This window comes from Lissotriton helveticus, chromosome 2_2 (assembly GCF_964261635.1).
Source record: "Lissotriton helveticus chromosome 2_2, aLisHel1.1, whole genome shotgun sequence".
NCBI lineage: Eukaryota > Metazoa > Chordata > Amphibia > Caudata > Salamandridae > Lissotriton > Lissotriton helveticus.
This window is the reverse complement of record NC_136060.1, coordinates 47,687,937-47,707,694: the sequence shown is the minus strand read 5'-3', so window position 1 is coordinate 47,707,694 and position 19,758 is coordinate 47,687,937.

Below are 19,758 nucleotides of genomic sequence, written 5' to 3'. Positions count from 1 at the left end.
CTCTGGTAGAGACAGTAATAGGGGCATCTCCCTCTACACCGCTAGGCTCTCCCGTTTATGGAGGAGGCTGTGAAACTGACTGTGAGGCTGACTGCAGGTGATTCTCTTCTAAAGGAGGAACTGAAGGTAATACACTGCCTTCTGCCTCAGCACCACCGACACGCAACACTTCCATAACACTCTTTGAAGAGAGGCTAGATAATAGTGGAGGGGATATCTCTAACTGCGCAGGAGCAGTGGGAGAACTTACAGGACCGTACAAAGATATAGCCCGGTCCTCTGTAAGATCCAATATTTGTGGCACGACCTTAAAGTATGAGCGCAGCGATGGCGTGATTTTCGACCCAAGGTTAAGCACTGATTTTAAATTCTTATCAGCTTTGCTCCCCTTGCACGTTTTGCTTTAACCTCTGTAGACAGGTATGAAGAGTTTTTTTCACTAAACACGCCTCCGGGGATACATTTACACTCTGAGGATCTGTCGTAGGGTCTGCAGTAGAAGTTAAACCTACACTCAGGGCTGTGGCTGTGACTATGCTTGAGTTGACTGCACCTCTAGTCTCTTTTTTTTTTATACACGCTTAGCTTTGCGCCGAGGTGGTTGATGTGATACAGATGGTGATGGCAGTAATGAAGTTGCACAATCCGTGCCCTTACTTTCACTCTGAGCACTCTCAGCAGCAGCAGTACTCACGACTGACAGGCCCCCTTCCACTGCCACCGCCGCCACCTCCGTAGCTGCCGGAGCTCTCTCACTCTCCCGAAATCCAGGAGAGCTGGTGCAAGATTCATGCAAGAGACTACGGAGCCTTCTGTCTAGGGATGGTTGTGCAGTGATTCCATCCAGTAATTTGAATGGCTGTTTAGATCTATGCAGGGTGACATAAGGCTGATTGCATTTTACTCAGCAACGCGGATCGGCACTGATTAAGGACATCTACAGATCCGCCATTTTAGGGTCAGGCTCAGAGTTAGTAACTGGGCAGCTGAAGTTCCAACTTCGGAGAATTTAGGCACCCACCTCATCAATTGGAGTCGCGATGAGAGGGGCAGCGCTTCTGTGTGGCGAGCCGGTCAATGGAGGTTAAGTGGCGTCAGGCACAGTGGAAACTCGGCTGAGAGTGTGCCGCCATCTTAAGGCTCTGGCCTGGGCGCCGCGGAGTGCAGAGTATCGCCTCGGATAAAAGGGCAGAATTATGGAAGTGGGCCCCCCTTCACTGCTCCGAGAGACATAGCAGGTAGGGCAGATAGGGCATAGCGGTGCGAATTTAGCTGGTTGCGTCTGGAGCCTGAAGAAAGGTTTTATCGCTCCTCTGCCCGCAGAGCGAAGCGATCAGGCAGCCATCTCCTCTGCCGTCCAAGCCACCCCCCCAACAAATATATATTTTCAACAGCGATATTTTTGTTCTTGATATTTGTTGTATCACTAGTTAAGTATAAGAAGTGATATTTTTGTGATTAATATTTAATTTACAATATTTTTGTATTTCGATATTGTTTGGATCAATTTTATGGCAGTGATCCAACTAATAATTCACCACTGAAAAATTGTGTCCCTGAAGTGACAAATCTTTAAAACTATGGGGCTGATTAGGATGGCGGATTTCCCGCATCCTCCGGGCTGGCGGAAGCCACCGCCGGCCTGGAGGATGCGGGAAATCCGCTGCGGATGCCTAAAAGACCCACCGCCAAATTAGGATGGCGGTGGGTCTCAAAACCCGTCCGCTGCTTTTCTGCCGCAGTCGCCTTCCGACTGCGGCGGAAAAGCCCTAACATGGCTGGCGGTGTCTGTCAGACACCGCCAGGCATATTAGGATAGCGGAAAACATATGCTTTTCCACGGCGGCTTTTCCGCCGTGGAAAAGCATCCGGAGATTGCCTTCGGGGGCCCGTTGCGGGTCCCCTTGGTGACAGGGGTGTGGGGGGTGCACATGGGGGGTACCTATGGTACCCCCCTGCATTTGCGTGGACAAAGTGGCGGGCACCGCGCTGTGCCTGCTGCTTTGTGCACGTAAATGCCATGCATGTTTTTTTAACGTTGCGGCGGGTGCAGCTTGAAGCTGCACCCGCCGCAATGTTAAAGATTGAGGATGTGACCGCCACCCTGGCGGTCACATCCTAATCTGCACAGAGGGACCTCCGCAGCCCCTGCGGACGGTACCTCCTACTCTATTGTGGCGGACGGACTCAGGTCCGTCCGCCATCATAATCGGCCCCCTAGTCTTGTTTTCCTTACCCTCAGCACAGGCAATGGTTTTCCTTTCATCTATGATGTTGTTATGTTATGTTATGTTATGTTATGTTATGTTATGTTATTTATTCTTTTGTATAGCGCAACGGTGACTCAAAAAGAGTATCCCGGCGCTTTAGGTAAGGAGAACTACTTCACCATAACATAACACAGTAAAAGGAGAAAAAAAACAAGACAGAACACAGTAAAAAGGCTACTGAGAGGCCTACTGGGTGAACAACCAGGTTTTAAGACCTCTCCTAAAAGCAAGGAGACTGGAAGCCCCCCGAAGTGAGAGCGGAAGCGAGTTCCACATCTGTGGAGCCAGCAAGCCGAAGGAACGGCCGCCTAGGCGCGCTCTCTTCACACGTGGAACAACCGCCAGGAATAAAGATTCAGACCTCAAAGAGCGAGCTGGATGGTAAAAGGCAAGTCTCTTTTGGAGGTACTTTGCTCCCACCGCGTGGAGAGCCTTATAGGCCAAAGTCATTGCCTTAAAGGCGATCCGTTTGCGGATGGGTAGCCAGTGCAGCGTCAGCAATAGACCCGAAGCGCTAGCACGTCTATTAAGACCAAAAATGGCCCTGGCCGCCGCATTCTGCACGACTTGAAGCCGCTGCAACAAGTACTCTGGTAGGCCCAGGTACAGAATGTTGGCATAATCTAACCTGGAGCCTATCAGAGCCTGCACGGTCAGCTTCCTGTGTTCCTCCGACAACAAAGGTAAAAACCTCCGCAGCATCTTTAGTAGGCCGAAACAGGTACCAGTCACCCCGAGGATCTGGGCCTTCATCGTCAGCCCCTTATCCATCTTAACCCCCAAGTTCTTAGCCATAAGGGAAGAACAAGACGGGGGAAACATATCGATGGGCCACCAGGCCTGCCAGCTAGGCTCCGTGTCGCACCCGAAGAAGAGTACCTCGGACTTATCGGAATTGCACTTGAGGCTGTTCAGTTGGAACCATTTAAAAACAGCCCCAAGGCAATCCCGGATACTCTCCCCATCAAAGTCTCCCCCTCTCTTGCAGGAGAAGAGGAGCTGGGTGTCGTCGGCGTAGGATACGATCCGGGCACCAAACGACTCCGCCAACGCCGCCAAGGGGGTCATGAAGATGTTAAAAAGGGTCGGGCTCAATATAGAGCCCTGAGGGACCCCGACTCCCAAAGGCGGCATCACGGCGGTGTCAGGAGATGTCCAGACCGTTTGCCGGCGGCCAGCTAGAAAGGAGGAAAACCAGCTGAGCACCGTCCCCCGAAGGCCGATCTCATAGAGTCTTGCGAGAAGGCCATCATGGGGGACGGTGTCAAAAGCCGCCGACAAGTCCAACAACACCAGCATGACTTTGCCCCCGGTATCCAACACCCCTTTGATGGTTTCAGAAACCTCAAGGAGCGCGGTCTCGGTGCTGAGATTTGAACGGAAGCCAGACTGGGTAGCATGCAGGATCTCGTGAGTCTCCAAAAAGTTGGAGAGCACTGCCTGAACGTGCTTCTCCAGAATTTTTACGAGAGCCGGCAGCAAAGAAATAGGCCTGTAATTGGCTGGGGCCTTCGGATCAAGATCCGGCTTTTTAAGCAGCGGGATGACCATTGCCTGCTTCCAGGCCGGCGGAACCACTCCCTGACTCAACGAGAGATTCAGAAGAGGGTTCGCCAGTGGATTGATCACTTCCGCGATCTTACCCAGAAGTTTGGCAGGGCAAGGGTCCAGTGGCGACCCAGATTTCAAATTGCCCATAAGCACTAGGGAGGCAGGGGCTGACAAAGAAGGAAACACAGCCAACGTAGCGCCATGCGAGGCCAGAGGGAGCATGTCAACCTCAGGTTTAAACGACCTAGCAGGTGCTCCAGATGGAAAAGAGTCCTGTATGAGTTTTATCTTGCTTGTAAAAAAACAAGCAAGATCCGCCGCCCAGGATCCTGAGGGCACCTCTTCAGATGTAATCGACCGAGGGGAGATGAATTCTCTCACTATAGTGAAAATCTCCTTGCAGGAGTTGGAGGCCGCTTCAATCCTCCCTGCAAGGTAGGCTTTTTTTCCAAGGCGAATGTCCCGGTGGTAGGCCTTAACCACCGCCTTGTAGGTCAACCTGTCCACACTATCATAGTGAGCCCGCCAGGCCCTTTCGGCTACCTTACACTGCTGCCGCGTAGCCCACAGTGCAGGGGTAAACCAGGGGGCCGAAACCCGCTTCGATGTCAAGCGGGGGGGCAGCACCGGGGCAAGATCGTTAAGCCTATCGGAAAGCCATGCTTGCAGGGACTCCAGATCTCTCTCCAGATCACCAGAGAGAGGACAGGGATGATCCAAAGCGGCCTGAGCCAACATCTCCGGGGTCACTCTATTAAACGCTCTAAACACTCGTCCCCGCTGCTGTGGCACTGAGATGGACGACCTGGCAGTGCCTCTGATCGCAAATTTGGCAAGCCGGTGATCAGACCACAGAACCGGTAGGATCTCTTTCACCACAAGAGCGGATGTAGAGAAGACCTGGTCGAGAGTGTGCCCCTTGACATGGGTCGGCCCCTGCAGATAAGGGATAAGGCCCAGCGGAGTCGTAGCCTCAGATAGCTTAATAGCAGCCGGGTCAGACGGATCATCCATCCGAAAGTTGAAGTCCCCAGCTACTATGCAGTGTTCTGCTCTCAGGGCCAGTCCCAGCAAAACCGAATCAAGATCATCAAAAAACGTTCCAGGCGGGCCGGGAGGACGATAAATTAATAATCCCTTTACTGATTGGTGCGGCGCTAGAGTGATCGAAAAAGCGAGGGACTCAGAGCCGCGAATGTCCTCCGCAGGCAGGATGGTGCACACCGTGCCCTTCTTCACCACCAGTGCCACCCCTCCTCCCCTTCCCTTGGCTCTATCCTTCCTGAAGATGTTATAATCAGGCGGGATTGCCATAGCCACATCAGGGTTAGAGGATTCTCCCCACCACGTCTCAGTCAACATTAGACAGAGTGGCTTCTCTGTATCGAGAAGCTCAAAGATGTCTTGCGCATGACAGCACGCAGATCTGGTGTTTAACAGCATGCAGGAAAACTCTGCGCCAGCGATGTTACTATTGGGGGATGAAGAAAGAGCGCGGTTGGGACGCCAGCCACAACAAGGGCAGCGCGACTTACCTCTGTGGCGGCCTGGCAAGACAGGGCAGCAGCGGCTCTTACAATCATTGAGAGAGCGCAGCTCCTCCAAAGTGTAACACAGCCTTAAAGCGCCAGGTATGCACATGCTGGATGGCAGAGCCCCACCCGCCGTCCCGAACGCCGCCGGGACGCTGACGGGCGCAGACGGGCAGGACTCTGGCTTGACTCAGGCGCGAGTCAGGCGCCACCGCTGCGCGTCTCCGCTGCGCGAGGGGGGGCGAGCTTTAAGTACAGCCTCCTCGTTCTCCACACGGAGCACTAGAGCGCTGAGTCAGGTGGCGCGCTGCAAGGCAGCAGCCCCAATATGGCGGCCCGACTTCCTAACAACAATAATGCCGGTAACAGCACTCCGCTCTGCAAGCGGTGGGGGGGCCCAATTATGGTGCAAGTTTGTGGGCACAACAGCAGTATTTAAAATGAAGGTGAGGAATTAAAATTACACAAACATGCAAAAACGAAGGTTTTTTTAAAATTGAAAGCGCTGCGCGCCTACTGCAGCAAGGAAGATAAGGCGCAGTAGCAAATGCAGGAATCTCCTTACCGAAAGGTCGAGCAGCTCCCCCAGCTCGCCTTAAGTACAGCCTCCTCGTTCTCCACACGGAGAAGCTTTCACACATAATTGCTGGATTAGAATCTGTAGGTGTACTAATGTGCAAGGAAACTGCACATTTGCATGGTTTTGATATAAACCAGATGAATGGTAAGAAACTGGACGTGAAATTAAAAGGGAATTAATTAACGACCGTCGTAATGCATGCAATGCAGAGTCGCTCAATGAAAGAAATAGAAGTGGCTGTGTATTGATGAATCATTGAAGACTGACAAAAGTTGTACTTAAACCAGCTCCGGACAGAAAGCGTTTTAAACCTCTAAGTACAAGTCTTAAAAAAAAACGTTTCTTTTGAAATCATCCAAGGTACACCCCCTTCTTTTCTAGAAATGAAACACTCAAACATCAATTGATTTATTAATAGAATTTATTTTTGAAACTGAAATAACAGCAACTTAGAAACATGCCAGCATACATTTTACCTATATGTTTATATCTGAACTTTTTTAGAACATGCGCCCTTTCGTGTTGAAGAACTGTAGACGCAGAACTCGCCTTAATTCACCCCAGCAACCATCAATTTTTGGTTCGATAGAAATTTTGAATCGAAACCATTTCCTGGAAATTCTTTGAGCCATGCAGCCCGAAATTCAAAGAGCCCAGTCTCTGCAAAGAGTCCGTCTCTACATTTTCATTTCTAAGCAGTGCATTCTGCAATGGAAGGAAGTATATTGGGGAACACGGCCATCAGGAGAGCATGTCTGTCAGCAGAGACATCATGAAAGGAAAGAGTAGGTGGAGAAAGTAAAAGAACGTCCAAAAGGAAAGGTTAAGAGGGAATGGAGGATCAGGTCTGTCCATGGGGATTGAGCATGTGGAAACATTTTCCAATTGTTTGCTGTAATAACCATTATCCGTGAAAACCCACCTAAAGCATTGCTTGTCGATATTTATGTATGATGGGCGGCCATGTCACAAGCTACATTTTTAGGCACATGCATCATTGGTTTTTGCATTCGCAAATGGTGCGAATCACAAAGTTTCAAAAATGCACAAAAGTGCATTTTTTACACTTTCATTTTACACACATATATGCCCTTGGGCATGTATGTGTGAAAAATGGACTGTATGTTACATTTCAGGGGTGCTGGGGGGATGTCCTTTGGACCCCCTGCACCCTAATAATTGCATTCTCATTTTGCGATTCCTTAATTGCGAATCGCAAAATGAGAATGCCTTCCCAATGAGTCTTATGGGTCTCTAGGCCCATAGGAATCAATGTTAAGGGATTCCTTATTTGTGATTTGCAAAATTGGGAATCGCAAATAAGGAAAAATTAGAAATCGCAAAAATATATGCGAATTTTTGATGCATAGGTATTTGCGATTTCTAAATTGCGATTCCTTAATTTTCGCAATTTAGAAATCGCAAATACCTACAATGATGCATTTGGCCGTTAGTGCCTTAAATACGATTCCCATGAGATAAATGTTTAATATTAAAAAAGTAATGTCAGCTGGTCCATTATAAATAAATGAAACCAAGGAAAGAAAACTATTTCCAAGGGATACTATTTTAAACGCTGGAACTGATGCTCGCACCAAAATGCACAACATAACGATGAAAGACCCTCAAAAATGTGCCTGTTGCACTTATAAAAATATCACGTCATTTCATACTAAAGCCAGATTTCGAAAAGGAGAGGATGCTGTTCATAGTAAATGATACACATATGAATAACAGAAGAAAGCTTGATTATATTCATGGATGATGAGTCAAGCGATGTACAAGCTTCTCTGGCTAGAAATATATTCTTCTAAGATTGTGATATTGTTCTAACATCACATAAATTGGTGCATTTGACAAGAACGTGTAGAAAGAAGAAAGTTTTGCAGAGTGCTCTAATAACCGAAGATGACCAGTGTGCTACTAGAACTTGCAAGTGTACACGCGGAGAGGAAGAAATAACCAGGAAGTAGGAACATTATCAAGAAGATGCCATCGAAAAGCAGATATTAACAAGATTCTGATTTTAACATGAGGAATGTACATGTTTAAATATATGGGCATTTATATTTTTAAAGCACCGCAAAACAGCAAAAGGTACCCAGGCGATATATGGAATCAGCAGCAGGTCATTTTGTCATAAAACAAAAAAGAAATCTTAGTGGCATTTCCAAGATTTGAGGCTTTTCCGAATCTGAATAGATGATGTTCCTTTCTTAGCAGTGCGGTATTGTGTTCTTCAGGGAGGGCTATGGAGTGAGAGTTTTGTGTGCTTCTGTTTGTGGGCTGGGATTTGATGAAGGGAAAGTTCTGCCAATCTGAGATTACGTGATGGACAATACCAGTCAGGAAGAAATTGCTGAAGAACTTGATGTATGTAGAGTCGTTGCCTCACCGCTTTTGAGTAGTGTAAAGAAAAGGAAATATCAAATGATAATAACTTTGAGTGATTATCAATTTATATTTCCTTTACGGGTAGGCAGGTGGGCGGGGCTGTTTGCTCTTAGAGCTGGACAGTGCAGGAGTGGTTTGCCCCCTCCTCAGTGCGCCTATCAAGCCGCCAAAACCAGTCATGCACACTTATCCCCTTCTCCATGCAGGCTGCATAACAACCTGCATGGAGAACAAGCCCAAGCCCCTATACCCTGGTTGAGCGTCAAACCAGGATGTTCAAAACAATGCAATGATTGGTCAGGGGAGCCGGGCTGTTCTTCCTGGGATCTTGTCCCACTAGGAGAGCAGGATCAAGGAGCAGCGACGCAGGACCTGTCGGCAAGGTAGGTGTATCTTTTTTATTTTTCTGTTTTACATTGCACAACCACGCACCCCCCACACCCTCCCTGTGAGTCATGCCGGCCGCCACTGGACATATGTACATGACAGAGGGCCGAAGCTCTGAAATGAGAACCAATGTAAGTAGACAAGAACAGAATAATGTGTATGGTAAGCTTCCAGTAACTATGAAAGTAGATTGCATTTAACAACATCTAGCAACATCTGCAACATTTCAAAACAAAAGACACAGGCTGTGGCCTTGATTGATATTTCAGATCTTGTAAGGTCCAATGCCAGTGAGCCCTAATTTTCTTCTATTAAACAGAAATATTTACATATTTTATGGCCCCTATCTAAAAAGATAATTTACACATGCAGATTTATTTGAGCAAATCTACTCCTGCACCTTAGGGGCACATGCATCAACCTATTTAGGAAGTGCAAATGGTGCGAATCGGTAAATTCGGCCGTTTGCGCTTCCTAAATAAGTTTTTGGGATGCATGAACCAATTTTTGAAAATCCGAATTTTTTTGCAATTCCTAAAAATGCGATTGCATTTAAGGAATCACTGCCCACATGCATCAACGTTTTTTGCATTCGCAAACGGTGCGAATCGGTAAAATCGGCCGTTTGCGAATGCAAAATCATTATTTGGGATGCATCATTTATTTTCAATTTTCGCTATTTAAGAATTCGCAAATATGGATAGCGAATTCCTTAAAAATTCGCATTTCGTAAGGAATCGCATTTCAATGGTGCAAAAGCGGATGCATCAAAATTCGCAAATTGCAAATTTATAAGGAATCGCAAATAGCATTTCTTATTTTTAGAAGCCCTTTGACAAGGTGGTAATTTTTTTTCTAAACTTGAAAACAGGTGAAACTCATTGATTGTGCATAAAATGTCTTAGAAAAAGCTGCAGACACTTTTCTACCATGGCTGCTGTCATCGCATTTGCACGTCGGAGGAGGCTGAGAGCTGCTGCAAGGGGGAGAATGATGCTGAGTGACAGGATTTTTAGAGTGCGCATAACATTGTTTGGGCAGACTGAGGCAGAAATTTATGATAAATACAGGCTTAATGTGGATTCCATTTTAGAGCTAATAGCAGATTTGGACCCATTTTTCAAAGACAAACCCTTAGAACCCAAGCCATTCCCACTCATGTCCAAGTATTGTGTTGCCTTCACCTTCTTGCCTCAGGGTCTTTTCAGGGTGTCATTGCTGTTGCTGGTGGTGTGTCGCAAAGTGCCCTATCTAGATTTTTCAGAATTTTTTTAGATGCCATGCTCCATAGGATCAGGCATTACATCTCTTTCCCAAACACACAGCAAGATTTACTTCATACTAAGCTAAACTTCTATAACATTGCTAACTTCCCTCATGTGATTGGCTGTATAGATGGAACACATATCCCCATATGCCCACCCTCTGAGAATGAGTACATATTTCGTAACAGGAAATGCTACCATTCCATGAACATACAAGCAGTGTGTAATGCCAAACCAATATTCACAGACATAGTGGCAAGTTACCCTGGTAGTGCCCATGACTCATTTATTTTTAGACATAGTGCCATCCATAGGCGACTGATTGCTGGAGAGTTTGATGATGGTTATTTACTTGGTGAGTAATGTACTTTTTGGAGAATTGAGAGCAGATGGTATTTAGGGTCATAATTTTAATAATTTATTTTCCATTTGCTTAAACCCAAAGGTGATAGTGCATATGGAGTGAGATCATTCCTACTTACACCTTTTCTGAATCCATCTACCCGCAAGAAGCAGCAGTATAACCAAGCCCATATTGCTACTCGCAATGTCATAGAGAGGGCTTTTGGTGTCATGAAATCCAGATTTAGAATTTTGCATAAAACAGGAGGAGCCTTGCAATATAGACCAGATATATGTTGTAAGATTGTTGCAACCTGTGCCATGCTTCACAATGTAGCAACCAAGAGAGGCCTGGAACTTGATGTAGAGGATGAATTTCACAACATTGACAATCAACCTCAGCAACCTGTACCAAGAGCACATGGACCAGACGCAGCAGAGGGTAGGAGGAGGAGGGCGGAGATCACTCAACATTATTTTTAGTAGAGGTATGACGCATGAAGGGTTTTGAGTGTGCTAACATGTTTGGTTTATTAAGTTCATAAACACAATTGTTAAAGTTTATAATGATGACATGCAATTTCTTTCACTACCAATGAAATCTGAAAGTATTACTTTATACAGTGATAGAAAACTTCAAATACTCCAAAACAAAAAGATGTAACTGTACATGACAATCTTTTTATTTCTTTCTACCACGCACCCCTAATGCCTTAGCTGATGCAGTAGCTACCCCAATGTCTTTACTTTTTCCAGAGTCACATTTCCTATGGCTACGGCGTTCCCCAAATTTACTAGTACTTCCTTCTGCATTATTACTTTCTTGATCATTACATAGAGAGCCTTCCTTACAAAGACTGTTTGAAGTAGACTTTTGCCTGTCATTTGCAATGGTTTCCAGTGCATTCATTCCTCTGGTTATGTCCCTACAACACTGGGAGACATCTTTCTGCATGTCCAGAACTGGTTTAATGAGCTGAGCATTGGTGCGGCACATCATATTCATTGACCTACAACATGCCTGATTACTTAACATTGACCTAATACATCTTTTAGCATTTGCAATTTGTTGAGACTGCATTATGTTACACATTGCTGCCATGGCAACTGCCATGCGGTCCAGTTTGTTAGATGATTCAGAATGTGCTTTTTCAAAAATCTTGGTCATGTGAGAGAGAGTTTTGCTAATAACACTTATGTCCTTTGTGACTTGATTGAATTTACCCTTTATCACCCTTATGTCTTTTCCCTGTAGACGTTGCACTTTGAGCAGCTTCTGCTCAACTTCACTGGCACTTGTATCTCCATCTGTGGCTGATTGGTGGAATGAAGAACGTGCCCTCCGCCTCACAAAAGGCTGAATCCTCTGTCGCCTGCCTAGTTGCCTTTGAACAGGGGCTTGACTTTCAGACAAATTTTGATTTTCAACAGTTACATTAGGAGCCTCTTCACTATCTGACTCTTGAATGTGACGCACTCTGCGCTGTGAAGTTGTTGGCTGCACTGTGGGAGAAGTGGATCCAGAATTCATTTCTGCAGATTCCAGTAGATTTTGAGTGAAAGACTCAGCATAATCAATGAAGTCAGTGGCCACCTCTGCATCTAAGATTAAACAGAGTATATTTTAATATGAGTTTGTGAAGTGTTAAATATGTGTTGTCTGCTCTAATTAATAAATATTTCAATGACATTCTCTTGTGTCAAGCCTATTTATTATCCTACAGTAATGCATGCATGAATGATGTTTTTATAGTTTATGAATAAAGCATATCTGTCAGGTTATTTGCAGGAAACTACAACTCCCAGGTTGCACTACTTTCATCACTAAATAACTCATTACAGTTTCAGACATTATCTTGAAAAACACAACTGCTGCACAGTGTCCAAGTCAAGGGCATGTGTGCCACAGTGACATTAACAATTGCATGAAAAACAAAAATTTCTTACCTTGTGAGGGTCCTGCTTGATCTGAAGTATCAATGTCAATGACTCCAATGACCGCTTCAGTGGTAAGGGTTCCTTCAATCAGGTCCTCCAGAGGTGTGTTTGGTCTGTCCCTGGGAGTCCCACCACCAGTTTTCTTGGCTGACTTGGTGCGTGTCGCAATCTTCTCTTTGGCACGACTACGCAGGTCATACCATCTCTTTTGAAGGTTGTTGATGTCTCTGTGCGCAACACCAACAGCATTAACTTTTGATTGTATTGCAAGCCAAATTTTCCTTTTGACCCCTTCAGGAACCTTCAAAGAGAGCTTTCCAAAAAGCTGATCATTGTGCGCAGTCACCTCTTCAATAAGAATCTCTAACTCCTGTTCACTAAATTTAACTTTCCTTTTCCTGACAAGTGGCTCCTCAGAAATATTTTATGCCATTTCAAAATCTCCAAAAACCACAGAGAGCCTCTTACTCCTCCAGCAGACAGCTTTCCAACTGAAAAAAGCCTCACCAGCAGTTGAAAGTGGGCCTCAGGTGGGTCTAATTGCAAGCAGAGCTTCCAGGGTGTGATTGGTATGAGATGCATCATGTGCGGAAATTCGCAATTTGCGAATTCGCAATCTGTGAATTCGCAATTAAGAATTCGCATTTTTAATGCGATTCGGTAAAAATTGTGAATTTTACCGAATCGCATTAAAATTGCGAAAAATTTGATGCATACCATTTTGCGAATCGGTAATTGCGATTCCCTAAAATTTGCAAATACCGATTCGCAAAAGGGAACATTGATGCATGTGGGGGCACATTTGTGTGATTCCTTAAATGCAATGCATGAATTTTTAAAAAAAATGCAAATTTTGAAATAGGAAGTGCAAATTAACACGAGGTTGACCCTCGTGTTAATTTGCGAAATTCAGAAAAAAAGCACAAAAGTGCATTTTGGAAAGTGTCATGTTACACACACACATGTCCTTTGGACATGTGTGTGTGAAACTTGCACTAAAACAAACATCTCAAGGGTGCAGGGGGGGATCCTTTGAACCCCCCTCAGCACCCTTGCAATGCATCATCAAAATTTCATTATCAAAAAAAAAATTCGCAAAAAGGCATTGATTCCTATGGGCCTCTAGGCCCATAGGAATCAATGTAATGCCATTCCTTAATTGCGATTCGCAATTAAGGAATCGCAATTTTCGAAAATTAAGAAATCCTAAAAACTTTTAGGATTTCTTGATGCATAGGATTTTGCAATTCCTAAATTGCGATTCCTTAATTTTCGCAATTTAGGAAGTGCAAAATCCTACAATGATGCATGTGCCCCAAAGTGTAATCATACACTTTTCGCTATTTTCAATTTTGAAGTGTAGATGTACACCTAAGTTAAAGGTTACAAATGCCCTCCCGTTCAGATATCTAAGGCTGATTTTAAGAGTGCAAAGTTACTGCCAGTACTATTTAACATGTTGATGAAGATCACCAATATTGTGGTGGAGATCTACGTGTGGAATAGTATAGAGAAAACAAATACAAATTAACCATTAAAAAATAAACAATATTTTACCATAAAATAGAAAGATAAATTCAATATTTTAGAAAATGTGAATCAAAGTTTTGCAAAACAATAATGTTCACCCTCAATCTAATAACATTTATACAGCACATTCATTCTTCAAAATAAATGTGTATTTATTAATGATATAATTCAAATATATTATTAAATCTAATTAATTTATTTTATAAATAGTATTCATAAATGAAACACCAACACTGAGAAAGGCATCTGTACTGAAATGCATATGTCCTGTGTTTTTTTACATGTGGGCAATAAAAATCTAACAAGGATATTCCTGGTGTGCACCTCTTTGTACATGGTCATTACTAGACCACCGTTGTGGAATTCAAGAACAGTCTCACTAACGTGGAGAGTTGCACCCGTGTCGAGTGGCACAGTAGGTGGTGAAAACACAAAGGAAAAAAATATATATATATTTATATATATATATAAATATATAAATATATATATATGTATATATATATATATATTTCTCAACATTGCAGCAAGCGTTCCCTGTTTCTGGAGCTCATGACCCTACAGGGCGGCCTCACGAAGGAGCACAGGGTGGCCCCCTAGATACCTTCACGGCAGAGAAAACAGAGTGAGGCCCAGTGCAGGAAACGTTCTTTATTTCAATTCTGAATTCTAAAGCGCCTGCTCCCGTGAGTCAACGTTTCGGCGTCATGCCTTTTTCCCAGACTGGAATACAAGCGCCCAGGTATGTGCAAGCAGATTTAAATAGGTCCATCACGTGACCGCATATCACGAACTACTAGTCCCAGTGTGCATTGGTGCAGGTGTAATTCATGGCAAAGTTCCGTTTATCTGCACATGCACGTTGGAAATGGGGGTTTTTCATTTCAAGACGGTCAGGTGAGTGAAAATACCACTGCTCTCTGTAGGCTGTTGTAGACTCTCAGAATGCCGTTTCTGTCTGCAAGATCGTGCCAGGAGGTAATCCTGGCCGAATCCCTTCCCTGCGCCAAAGTCTTTTGCTAGAGTAGCATTCCACAGTAGGATGAATGGCGTAGGTGGGTCAGTCTCCTCAATAACATTTTTCAACATCGCAGCAAGCGTTCCCTGTTTCTGGAGCTCATGACCCTACAGGGCGGCCTCACGAAGGAGCACAGGGTGGCCCCCTAGATACCTTCACGGCAGAGAAAACAGAGTGAGGCCCAGTGCAGGAAACGTTCTTTATTTTAATTCTGAATTCTAAAGCGCCTGCTCCCGTGAGTCAACGTTTCGGCGTCATGCCTTTTTCCCAGACTGGAATACAAGCGCCCAGGTATGTGCAAGCAGATTTAAATAGGTCCATCACGAGACCGCACATCACGAACTACTAGTCCCAGTGTGCATTGGTGCAGGTGTAATTCATGGCAAAGTTCCGTTTATCTGCACATGCACGTTGGAAATGGGGGTTTTTCATTTCAAGACGGTCAGGTGAGTGAAAATACCACTGCTCTCTGTAGGCTGTTGTAGACTCTCAGAATGCCGTTTCTGTCTGCAAGATCGTGCCAGGAGGTAATCCTGGCCGAATCCCTTCCCTGCGCCAAAGTCTTTTGCTAGAGTAGCATTCCACAGTAGGATGAATGGCGTAGGTGGGTCAGTCTCCTCAATAACATTTTTCAACATCTCAGCAAGCGTTCCCTGTTTCTGGAGCTCATGACCCTACAGGGCGGCCTCACGAAGGAGCACAGGGTGGCCCCCTAGATACCTTCACGGCAGAGAAAACAGAGTGAGGCCCAGTGCAGGAAACGTTCTTTATTTCAATTCTGAATTCTAAAGCGCCTGCTCCCGTGAGTCAACGTTTCGGCGTATATATATTCACTACTCCAAACCACCAGCCGTTGCTCCACAATGCCGCGGGTGCTTGCTCAACGCACGGTGGAGTGCGTAAATAATTTTCCAACACTTGGTCACAGATCCACAATGAACCAATTCCAATAGAGCGCACTCTGAGCCATTTGCGATGTCCAAATCACCGTATTTATTTTGATGCTGCAGTCAAGTTAACAAACGCTTTTCGGCATTGTCGCCTTCGTCAGTGTTAACATATAAAGTGAATTTGTGTGTTTAAATAAAGCAGTGCTATACAAAATTGCATGTGCATAGAAAGTGACTCGTTTTTGGCGGCCATTTTTTAAAGGTCAAATTGCACATCGCGTGATGCAACTTATTAAACAAACTATTCATTAATTCTATTTGTATCTAATTTCACCTCTTTTTCGTGAAAAAGCATATATACATAACATTTGTATCGATTTTGAGAATTTCCTAAACTCTTATAAATTTTGTCACTACACATCACTTTGCATTTCTAGCGTCTTGTGCAAATTAATAGACTTCAAACTGATACATAAACATTAGAACAGTCACAGCAACAATACAAGTGCCTAGAAACCATAGTGTAATCAGGTAGTACATGTACCATACAGCAATCACGGGATTTTAACCATTACAAAATGGGCACCTTTGTAACCAGTTACACTATGGATGTCTCAAGGTTGTCTGTTTTCTATGTCGCTTTCTATTATGCTAAAGATGTGGTTGGAACTTTGACCAGTGTGTGAACAAGGAGACACGGTTCTCTGAAATGCGGTAAATAACTCTTTGCAGACAAACTATTCCCTGAGTGAGCGTTTACTTCGTTGCTGTAGTTAAAATTATGTCCGGTAGGTTTCGCCAGCATCACACTCCAACTGCCACAGGTGAGGAAAGGCGGTTGAAGGATGTTATAGTTAGAAATTTATATTTAAAATACCATAGAAATTCACTGAAAAAATGTAGGTTTCAGGGACGTTATAGTTAGTTGAACATTTCACTCGTACAAAACCAGAACACTTCGGCCATTATAGTTAATTGATCTAACTATAACTCTCGCCCCCGCAATGCACTGCTGATAACGTCATATATTACATCATTTGTGACATTGTCAGTGACATCACTGATGACATCTCAAATGACATCACTGATGATTTCACTGATGACATCATCCAGTGAATGCATGTTTCTGTAAAGTTTAAATATGTTTTACATATATATAGCAAGGTGTATTGAACAATGAGTGGGTGTTTAAGTGTCTGAATGGATGATTTAGTAGGTGCGTGACTGACTTTATAAGTGAGTGATTAATCATGTTTTACTGAATGCATGGGTTAGTGACTAAACTGTGTGAATGTCTGTATTATTCTGTCAGTTGATGTGTACTATAAGCGGCTACATGGGAAGGAGAGTAGCTACATGGGTGTCTATATGGGTTATTGATTGGTTGTCTGAGTATCTATATGGATGCCCAAATATCTGTGTAGGTGGGGGGGGTATGTGACTCTGTGCATAGATGTGTGAATTGGTAATTCACTGGGTGTATGGGATCAAGAGTGTATCTGTGAAGGGCTGTAGTGGTAGGTGAGTGTGTGTATAGGTGTGTTGGTGAGTGAATGATTGTCTCAGTAGTAGAAGTGTGAGTAATTATATATGTTAAAGGCAATATATGTGAGTGTTTGTGTTAGATTATATAAATGACTATATGCGAGAGTGAGTGAGTGTGAGAGTGACTATATGGATGAATGTTTAGGTGAGTAAATGGGAGTGTGAATGATTCTTTGCATGATTGACTAGGTATGTGAGTAACTCTATAGATGAGTGGCGATGTGTGAGTGTCTGTATAGGCAGAGGAGTGCTGTATCGATAAGTGACTCCATGTATGAGTGACTGTATGGGTGAATGAGTGGATATGTGTGTAGACCTAGGATTCAGTGAGTGGGTATGTGTAACTGGTATTGGTGTGTCTATGGTTTCGAAAAAATGGAGTTTGTATTTTTAGAATGGGTGTATCAAAGGTTATATTAGGGTGTGAGGGGGTGCATCAGATTATCACGTGGATGATGTAATCAGTGATGTCACCAGTGATGTAATTTGAGATGTCATCAGTGAGGTCATCAGTGATGTCAATGACCATGTAATGAATGATGTAATCAGCAGTGCATTGAGGCGGCACGAGTTATAGTTAGCTCAACTAACTATAACAGCCAAATGTTTCTGGTTTTGTACGTGGTGAAATGTCCAACTAACTATAATGTCCCTAAAACCTATGGTTCTTTCAGTGAATTTTTTTCTATGTTTTTAAAGGTTAATTTCTAACTATAACATCCCTGAAACCTATATTTATTTCAGTGAATTTCAAAGGTTTTTTAAATGCTAATTACTAACTATTCCTACAGAGGTAGGACATGTGCAGAAAGAGGAAGAAATGTGCAGAAAGAAGCAAAAGAAATGCAGAAAGACGCAACAGAAGTCCAGAAAGAGGAAGAAAGGTGCAAAAAGAAGCAGGAGATATGCACAAAGAAACAACATAGGTGCAGAAAGAGGCCTTGTTGCAAAGTCATCCTGTGCCCACAACGTTTTGCTGACTGGTACTGGTGCTAACTGACTCTGCACATGCACGTTGGAAATGGGGGTTTTTCATTTCAAGACGGTCAGGTGAGTGAAAATACCACTGCTCTCTGTAGGCTGTTGTAGACTCTCAGAATGCCGTTTCTGTCTGCAAGATCGTGCCAGGAGGTAATCCTGGCCGAATCCCTTCCCTGCGCCAAAGTCTTTTGCTAGAGTAGCATTCCACAGTAGGATGAATGGCGTAGGTGGGTCAGTCTCCTCAATAACATTTTTCAACATCGCAGCAAGCGTTCCCTGTTTCTGGAGCTCATGACCCTACAGGGCGGCCTCACGAAGGAGCACAGGGTGGCCCCCTAGATACCTTCACGGCAGAGAAAACAGAGTGAGGCCCAGTGCAGGAAACGTTCTTTATTTCAATTCTGAATTCTAAAGCGCCTGCTCCCGTGAGTCAACGTTTCGGCGTATATATATTCACTACTCCAAACCACCAGCTGTTTCTCCACAATGCCGCGGGTGCTTGCTCAACGCACGGTGGAGTGCGTAAATAATTTTCCAACACTTGGTCACAGATCCACAATGAACCAATTCCAATAGAGCGCACTCTGAGCCATTTGCGATGTCCAAATCACCGTATTTATTTTGATGCTGCAGTCAAGTTAACAAACGCTTTTCGGCATTGTCGCCTTCGTCAGTGTTAACATATAAAGTGAATTTGTGTGTTTAAATAAAGCAGTGCTATACAAAATTGCATGTGCATAGAAAGTGACTCGTTTTTGGCGGCCATTTTTTAAAGGTCAAATTGCACATCGCGTGATGCAACTTATTAAACAAACTATTCATTAATTCTATTTGTATCTAATTTCACCTCTTTTTCGTGAAAAAGCATATATACATAACATTTGTATCGATTTTGAGAATTTCCTAAACTCTTATAAATTTTGTCACTACACATCACTTTGCATTTCTAGCGTCTTGTGCAAATTAATAGACTTCAAACTGATACATAAACATTAGAACAGTCACAGCAACAATACAAGTGCCTACAAACCATAGTGTAATCAGGTAGTACATGTACCATACAGCAATCACGGGATTTTAACCATTACAAAATGGGCACCTTTGTAACCAGTTACACTATGGATGTCTCAAGGTTGTCTGTTTTGTATGTCGCTTTCTATTATGCTAAAGATGTGGTTGGAACTTTGACCAGTGTGTGAACAAGGAGACACGGTTCTCTGAAATGCGGTAAATAACTCTTTGCAGACAAACTATCCCCTGAGTGAGCGTCTACTTAGTTGCTGTAGTTAAAATTATGTCCGGTAGGTTTCGCCAGCATCACACTCCAACTGCCACAGGTGAGGAAAGGCGGTTGAAGGATGTTATAGTTAGAAATTTATATTTAAAATACCATAGAAATTCACTGAAAAAATGTAGGTTTCAGGGACGTTATAGTTAGTTGAACATTTCACTCGTACAAAACCAGAACACTTCGGCCATTATAGTTAATTGATCTAACTATAACTCTCGCCCCCGCAATGCACTGCTGATAACGTCAT